Source organism: Helicoverpa zea, chromosome 27, assembly GCF_022581195.2.
Source record: "Helicoverpa zea isolate HzStark_Cry1AcR chromosome 27, ilHelZeax1.1, whole genome shotgun sequence".
Classification (NCBI taxonomy): Eukaryota; Metazoa; Arthropoda; class Insecta; order Lepidoptera; family Noctuidae; genus Helicoverpa; species Helicoverpa zea.
In genome coordinates, this window is record NC_061478.1 from 700,827 (window position 1) to 710,489 (window position 9,663).

General features: G+C 35.5%; 1 non-coding gene across 1 annotated transcript; it reads right to left on the reverse strand.

Annotated features, from left to right (window-relative positions):
* Positions 1 to 8,624: 8,624 nt before the first annotated feature.
* Trnaa-agc lies at positions 8,625 to 8,697 on the reverse strand. The gene has a single exon. It is a non-coding gene; the product is annotated as a tRNA-Ala (tRNA).
* Between the last annotated feature and the right edge of the window lie 966 nt (positions 8,698 to 9,663).

Genomic DNA, 9,663 nt, shown 5'->3' on the forward strand with positions numbered 1-9,663 from the left:
TAACTTCGTAATTGCATACAATCCAAAAATAGCATACTTGAACCTTTTTCAAAACATCCAGAAATAAGGTTATCGAGTGTTCTAGATTCCCTTCACGAGAGTTACCTGTATATTTCCCCATCTTGAGAAAATACTCATCATCATCCTCCGAGCCTTTTTTCCCCACCACGTTGGGGTCGGCTTCCAGTCTAACCGGACTCAGCTGAGTACCAGTGCTTTACAAGAAGCGACTGCCTATCTGACCTCCTCAACACGGTTACCCCCTTGGTTAGACTGGTGTCAGACTTACTGGCTTCTGACTACCCGTAACGACTGCCAAGGATGTTCAATGACAGCCGGGACCGATCTTGAGAAAATACTACATAATCTAATTTCTTACTGGTACTGGATTTGTTCCTTTCGCTCTTGGCACGTTTATTTCTGTAGCACTTACTTACATTAAAATTTGTTCAATCTTCACTTTTTGATTTTAAAGCATCGTAGTATAGTTTGACCGTTTCTAAGGTTAAGCAACGCTTGGCGCTGTCGGCCCTTGGATGTGTGGCTACCTTGTCATGACGAGTTTCTCCATGTTTCGGAAGGCACGATAAATTGGTAGGTCTTGGCTGTCTTTTGAACATCTTTGGCAGTCGTTGAATAAGAAGCCAGAAATTCGGACAACCAGTCTTACTAAGGGGTTGCCTGGGTTACTGGGTTGAGAAAGTCAGATAGGCAGTCGCTCCTTCTAAAACACTGGTACTCAGCTGCAACCGGTTAGACTGGAAGCCGACCCCAACACAACACATAGTTGGAAAAAGGCTAGGCAGATGAATATAGACGTTTTATCTCACGAAAGCGGGTAAACCATGCTTGTGTTTGTAAATGTACCTATACATTGTCTTTGTATGCGTAAGCTTATAACTCTCTGTATTGGTCGAGTCACCGAGTCATACAAAGACAGCTTTTTTTTTTTAACGACGTCAAAAATCATCAAATGACCCCTCCCGCTGTGGGTTAGCAGCAGAGAGGGAACTACTAAAACCCACACTGACTAAAAACCGTCGTGTTCCGTCATAGGCCTTTTGTGTACCAGGGCCGCGGTATCTCTTTCGAACAACCCGCAGCCCCGGCAGGCCTTGGCCCTGCTGGGCCCCGTTGGGGTATACAAAGACAGCTTGTTTGTACATTTACCCACACAGGTGTGGTTCTCCCGCTTTTGTGAGATATAACATCTATACTAGTATTCCAAGCTTTTGGACCTGTACTCAAGAAGTTTTTATTGTACCTATCTTAAGTAATGTTGAGATTTCTCTAGATGTTCTTTGTTTGATAAAAATACTATGTTCTTATTTTTTTGGTTTCTATAAGTACATCAGTAATGGTTCCTTTGAAGTTTGGAAAGATATAGTTCCAAAGTCAAAATCAAAATCAAAGTATTTATTATTTGTAAAACATAGGTGTAAAATAAAATGAAGATCTTAAAGTTAAAATAGTGCGCTATGTTTTGTCTATGGTGAGACGTACAAATATGGTTTAAACTACTTACTAAAATTAAAATAATAAATTTTTACAATTCCAATTTTTGAAAATATTTGCAGACTTATAGCAGTAAAGAGAATTGTGTCAAGTATTACCTAATTAACATCTTGCTAGGCGACGTTAAGCTTTGCATTAACTGTCGAAACTGATTACTGTGAAACTAGCCGTTTAAAACACGTCCCTGGGAATTTTCTTCCCACAACTCGATAAAGTGGCACCTATCTCAACCAGAATTTTTGTAGCCTCCCAACAGTGAAACAATTTTTCAAATCTTTTCAGTAGCTTAGTCTTTAGGGTACAAACACATAGCCAAAAAATGATTCCTCTTTACTATACTTGTGGAGATTTCTCACTTAAAACTGATTTTCAAACATTCTCTTTCAAACCATACCAAGATTTGAGGTCATTTCCATCATCATAACAGCCGATACCTCCTAAACTGCTGGTCTAAGACCTCGTAACGTGTGCCATATGGCCTGTTCGGTTCCTGGTGTCTAACGACTGCTATTACATTAAAATAATTGGCAGGAGTCCAGTTGGTCCTGGTGGTATGGAGAAGTTCATATCGAGGGTTCAAAATATTAGTGTTTACTAAAGCTTGTGTATCTTAGAAAGCGGCTGTGTGGTATGTCTTTTAATCAAATCATTTAGACTGACAATAGCTTCCGCCCGCGGCTTCGCCCACGTCGAGTTCGGTTACATCGCATTGCCAAGAGAACTCTTCAAAAGTTGGGGATAAAAACTATCCTATGTTCTTTCTCAAGGTCAACTCTATCTCTGTACCAAATTTTATTAAAATCAGTGCAGTGGTTTAGACGTGAAGGCGTGAAAGCGTAACAGAGCTACTTTCGCATTTATAATATATATTAGTAGGGGCATAAAGGAGATTTTTTCGTTTGTTTGTGGCTTCTGAAAAATCATTTCCGTGTAGAGTAGGTACTGTATCCCAGGGTGACGTAGGTTTAATTTTAACTGGGAAGGGAAGAAGTTCGCTCTTGATGCAGATGAAACCGTGGGGAACTGCTAGTACTGAATACTCGGTAATTTTGTAAGTTGGCAAATTACTTTGTTCGTTTTTTTAGTATTTACTCAGTTGAGAATTATTTGTAGCTCGTACAAATATAAAAAATATTTTTTACACTAGCAGTTTTTCCCGGAACGCATATAAAACATCTTTTAAAGAAATATCTACTCGTTACTCAACTTACGTTTTCCAAGATACCCTACTAAATATCCCAAATTTTATATTACCTAATACACCATGCTTGAATTCACAACACCATTAAAATCTTCACACTTTCAGTATATCACGTCCACCTAAAACTATAGTTACCTCTATTAATTTCCATGAATTTTCTAGCCATTACCTGACTTGATGGACTTTCGTTAAATATAATTTAATTGGAAAGTAGCCTTGCTCGGGCAAAATCTGTGTAATTGAATTTTCTTAAAAGTGATGGAGTTGCAGTCCCATCGTCTTATAGAGAAGGGTTCTCTTGGTTTTAAGTAATTTTAGGTGAAGGTGTTGGTAATTAGTAAAAAAAAAATGTTCAAATTACCCCTTAAGCAATGGATATGTCTTCAAGCACGGATTAGAATACAATTTACTTTTGTATGATATCTTTTAGTCGAAAAAAAATACCTAGATATCAGTAAATAAATTGGATTTGAGAAAACTCTGACTCTAGGGCTTGTAAGGTGAGTAAACCTGCAGCTCACTCGATAACAAGAAGCAAAAATACAGTTTAAAAAAAAACCTATAATATAAATCAGAAACTAATGAAAAAAAATGATTATCAGACCGTAGATTACATCATTATAATCTGATAGTTTTATAGAACCATTAATGAATATCAGAGAAAAAATTAAAAGTTGGAAAGATATCAAGTACCTACGTATCTATGTATATTATTAAAAAAAAAAACAAAACCCCAAAAAACACGAACATTAATGCTAACTTACCAAAAAGCCCAAAAATTTCACATTCAATAAAATCCGCGGGTTGTTCTCACAATAAATAATGCTAGAATGAAAAGGGGTGATTTAATTCAATTCGTTCACTTTATAGACCTACTCACTCTGCGCTGTCAATTAATGCTTTAACAATTGATTTTCGGTAGGTCTTTTGTGTGCTGTTGGTATACTGTTTTTGTTTAACTTGATTTTGTGTGTATTTTAGGTAATTAGGTACATTTCTAATGCTGTAACATCATTTAGTACGATTATCAAAACGTAATTTTTCGGTGAAAAAATATAACAGACACTTAGTGTCTGTTTTATTTCGACTGCGTTTTATACAAATGATCGCTATGAAAAATTAAACTATGAAAAAAATAATTCAGTGAGAAACAACTAACGTCCCCACTCAGAGACATTTAATGATTACTTAAGTTACTCCTTAGTGACGGAATGTCATACAAATCCTTCACTAAGGAATGGCTTAAGTAACCATTAAATATCTCTGAGTGGGGACGTTATATAGTAGGTATACTTAAATTCCAAAATGATTCACACACACAGTCAATCAGTACTCAAATGTTAAGTTTACTTGACTTTTTAAACTCACTCGCATTTTCTATTTTACTTACATATCTACTTATTTATCTATTATTATAATTAAGAATAACTTCATTTTACCATTCAATATACTTTCAAACAAAATCACCAGCACCAATTTAAAAATCTTCCCACACAAGAAAACATCGATAAACACACATCCCATCTCTATTCCAAGCCCCCTTCTACACACCACACATTCCTACACGCACACACACAGATTACATCAGTGTGCGTTCACAGAGGGGACTGCTAGCAAATTATTTATTATGCCTACTTTATCCGCCGGATTAGCAATATGGTACAAGGATAATTTGGTTGTAACTTGCTGTTGGTCGCGGTTTTGTATGGGAACAAATTCACGCATCTGGGTAAAAAGTAGTCTCTATGCTAGCTTCATAAATGGGCTGCGTGACAGTGGAAGAATTTTTCAAAGGAGATGGCCAAAAAAAAACCCAGAGTCGACAGAAACTTCGTATGTATGGTTGGATCCAGTATAATGTGAAGATTACAAAAAGTATTTCATATCATCTAAAAACCATGGGGTTCTCTTTTTACAAGGTTTTTTCGATGAAGATTTTAGTACATAAAAAAGCTTAACTTTCCTGTTTGCTGTTCATTAAAAGTTGTGCATAGGGTAAAAACTTTACACTCAGGTGTATGTCTGTTAGCACTGTACACGAGTGAAGGTTTAGAGCTGATCTGGTGATGGAGAAGAGAGAAGGTCAAGGGAACTCGGTAATGGTACATATTAACTACCTCGTGTTTGGGCTTATACTATTCGCATTGACGAGAACTTTTCACTAATGCGCATAGTGGCTAAAAAGCTAAAAATAAAAAATAAAAAAAAGTTTAAGTTTTTTTTTAACTTAAGTTTTTTTTTAAATTAACCTTTGTTCAAGTTCGCAACAGGGACACCTCTTCAAGTAGGTAAGGTCGGTACTTAATCGTATTTGGAGTGGTTCATGTCAATAGTGCAATGGGTGGGGGTCAAACTCAAGACCTTTTAATTACCAGGCAAACTCTGTAACTATGGTTATATTACTATTCGCATGTTATAATGTTAGTATACCGTGTTTTTTATGATCCTTTATGTAAATCATCTTAAAAATCAACATAAATTCAACATAACCTATTTTTGTGAAAATATGCTATAGCTCCTATACCCCATGGATTTCAGACTGGATTTTTTGGCACCATCAAAGGTCTATCATAATGAACCCATTGGCACCCATTTCGTTGCTGTCGATTCTGGGTTTTTTTACTATGAAAATTTGGCCATCTCCTTTGTCCTGTAAACCAAAACTTTTTTGTAATATTACTAGCCGTTTCCTCGCGGTTTCACCCGCGTTCCGTGGGAACTACAGCCCGTACTCGGATAAAATATAGCCTATGTTATTCGGGAAGATTGAAGCTTTCCAACAGTGAAAGATTTTTTCTAATCGGTTCAGTAGTTTCGGAGCCTTTATTAGGGTACAAACAAAATGTTTCCTTTTCAATATATTAAGTACCTATAGATACCTATAGATTAATTTACTAACCAATTTAAGTTCACACTTAACCATAACCCTATAAAAACTAAACGCAAACGCCTAAACACCGACCATTAGCAAACACAAACTTAAAAAAAAAAACATAAAATTCTTGAACGCATTCAAAAGTTCTCGCAAAAAATGTCTTAGGCATAATAAAAACGCCCTCTGTTAAATTACTCTATGACACAAAAGAACGGCCCTTTTGAAAACTCCGCTAGGTAAATGAAAAAATACAGCAGATTAAACGATAAACGCATTGTGAAAAAAGTACAAAAAAAAATAGGCAGAAATGACGTCTTTGACGAAATATATTTATGATTGTTGTATCTGTTTTTTTAACGTACTTTTTAATCTTTGATCGATGATTGATATGTTCTGATGTGAATTTAATGTTATTTTCGCTTTTATGTATTGATATTGAAAAGTATTGAATGTATGTTTGACACCATCTCTATTTTGTCATAATGGTCTCCAAACCGATTGTCGGTCACGGCTGTTTTCTGAAAATCAGCCAGCTGCACAGGACACATTATAGTGCACAAGCATCTGCGCAGACACACAGGTGCACTCACTATTCTTTCACTCTCATAGTCCGATAGGACGGCAGTCCGACACGACCGGAGAGAAATTTGGCATAGGACCGACATTTACGTGCTCTCCGATGCACGGGTGTGTCAATCACCAACTTCCAGACTCTAGAAAACCCATTTTTTTGCAGTAGGGTAAAACCTACTTCTGCCCATTGTTCGCAAGTTACCGCGGCGCTGGTACATAAATGGCTGAAGAAGGAACATGGTGCGTTTTAGTCAGTAAGAGTCTGACACTCCCTCACGCTGCTAACCCACAGCGGGTCATTTGATGATTTCCCATGAAAAAATGGGTAAAACCTACTCAGTAGAAAAAGGTCTTTAAAAGTATTTTCCTAAGAAAAAATTGTGTATGTCTATTAAGAAGGTACATAACTTAATATTAATAGGTATTTATTATCTACCCCATATATAATCGTCTATAGTGCAAAAAGGCCACCATGGCATTTTCAAAATGGCGTCAACCCCATAAAGGATCCGCCATTGTTAGTGAATGACATTTAAATGTCATATTATAGGTTATGTCTGATATTTCCCGTAAGAAAACTTGCTTTAACTTCTAATTTCCGCACTATTTTTATATACCAAAAAGCATTTATTACCAATAATTTTGCAATTATTGATAGATGAAACCGTTTAAAACTAGGTATACTTAAAGACAGAATCTTTGCCATCGCCTTTTTTGACAGTTAAGAAAAGCAAAAAATGTTGTACTTAATCAAAAACGTCAAAAATACCACAGTTAACTATTCCAAAACCTTGCAATTTCGAGCTAAAATGACAGCAAATATCAACAGCATAGCTCAAACAATCAATGTGGCAATTTCGAACCGAAATTATTCCCCCAAATTGCACGCCAAACATTTTTACCTACAATAAATCACTGCTGCATTCTTCGCACAAAGCTATTCGCGCTATCCGCCGCTAGATGGCGCTGTACACAAATTCTGGCTGCCAACTATTCTGAATAGCATAGTTTGCGTTGCTTAGGCCAAAACTTTCAAATAATTCTATAATAATGTCTATAGATGGTTTAGACGTCTAAGTTTGTGAGTTTGGCAACTGTTGATTAAAGTTTCCTTTGGTACTTAAGCCATTTTGTCGGGTTGTGGTTGAGCTTAGATAGCAAAAATCGGATTGTGGTGGAGGTATGTTTTTATCAAATGCTCGGGTTCTAGAGTTTAAATGCAAGGCGTTTTGTTGGTTTTGGAAATGGTCGATTATTTATTTTATGCGAGTAATTTTTTGTTGTAGCTTTATGCTACAAGAGTTAAATGATACTAACTTTTATAAATACAACGTCAGATTTTGTTAATACGCATGTACCAAGGTCCGTGACTAATGAGGAAAAAACTATACTTAAGGAGTTTGACTATTGAAAGTGTAGGTATTTTTGATAAAACATTAGGTTAAAACATTTAATTTGCATCAAAATTGTAAAAATGTAGTAGATAGGTACTTATTAACACAAAATGGAAGCAAAAGTGTGCTCTCACATTCGCTGAAGTATTGAATTCAGTAAATTGCAGTACAGTTAAGTATTTCAATTAAAAGAAAATAAATAAATCGTTAGAAAATAAAACTATACCTTCTTTTTAACATCCTACAAAAATGGAAATACCTACTCAATTTAAAAAAAGCATTCCCAAATTCATTCAAAAATAGAACCTAAAATCAACCAGAGCAACCGAATGTCTACTAATGACATTTACGCGTCGAATGTCAAATTTCCCGCCAAAACCGATATGAACTGTCAATCGTCCGCGTTCGAAGGTAATCTAGCGAGGCCTTTTGGAAATGGCGCTTTTTTTGATAATAATTCTTTTAAAAACGATCTCGTTTTTGTTGTTTTTTTTTGCGTTGAATAATGTCGTTTTATGATTTGATAGAATTATAGCTGGAAAAGTGTAGGCAGATAATTAAGAATACTTAACAGTTTTCTAACCTTATAAAAATGATGTTATAACTAATTTTAGATATAAGTTATTGAAATGTGCCTGAAACTTGAAAACAAATCTATTTGCGTATTTGGGATTACAAAATATGAAAGACGATTAAAATCATTTAAGAGACTTTTTACAAAAATTCAAAGAAAAATTGAATCTTTCAAGAAAAAATAATATTGAGCTAGAGATACACTAGTTTTTCTTTTAAGTAAAATATGCAAATGAAAAATACGTAAACAAACCAGAATTTAATATACCGCCATCTATTATCGAATAGCAAAAACATTTCATACATACATTCCCTTGAATGCATTATCTGTTTACAGACGAATAACTCCGCCTGCAAATGCATACCGCTAAAGATTACAAGAATAAGCGTTTAGATATTATTTACATCTCAGCGAACACGTTTGCTTATTTTAAAATAGTAGAAAATGAAAAATGATAGCAAACAAATGTTAGAAAAATGACAAAAAGAGAGATGGAGGCGCCGGGTATCGATCCCGGTACCTCTCGCATGCTAAGCGAGCGCTCTACCATCTGAGCTACGCCCCCTGATGTTATGACGGTCGAAATAGTTCATTATTATCAGAGCGTTACGATTTGGACAACATTCGGAATTGAAAAATATTTTAGAACAGATTTTTATAAATTCCCATCTGAAAAATACACGGTACTTGTGCATCAATTCTAGCTGTGGTCATTAACTAATTAAAAGTTCAAATCGAACACAATAAATATTTGGCTCAACACCATAAAATAATAAGGAAAATAAACTCGTTTACTTTAAAAAAAATTACCCCCTTTACAAGTTTCCAATCCGCCCCTAAAAAGTTAAACGTCCATTCTAAAATTTCAATCAACAGTATTGTAAAGTAACACAAAACTACCAATTACAGGTAGGAGCGAACGTTTATTTCGTCAACTCGAAACTCCTTCAAAATCCCCACTTATTAATTAAAGTTTTCTGCGAAAATGTCCCCTAATTGGTGGAAAAATACCCCCCATTTTCTCTTTAAATAAGAAAAAAGAGGAAAAATCCAGTTTGCGCTCGCTCGAAGCGGTCATTAAGCGGTTTGAACTGGTTCCAACTGGTTTTAGGCTTGTGAGTACAGTTTGGGCCGAGTTTAGGCCTTTTGTTATGACCTGGGCTGGGGTTGGCTGTTTTTTAATTATTTATATTTTAACTTGATATTTGAGACGAGAAACTTGATCGATTATTATAATAAATGGCTGTTTACCGCGGTTTTTTTAGTGTCTCGTGGAAACTACTTCTTATACCTGAATGAACATGTACCCTCGAGATAGTCCCAACAGTGAAAGAATTTTCGTCTAATCTTAGTGTAGGTAGAAGCATAGATAGTTTATAGAGCGCTAAATTAACTACGTCAATCCTGAAAAGCTACAGCTACAAACTTGACAGACAGCTAATGCCTTACGGTTAATTATGTTAATTTTACAAAATGTAGCCTAACAAATGGACGTTTTTTGCAAGATATACCATAGCCTATGTCACTAACG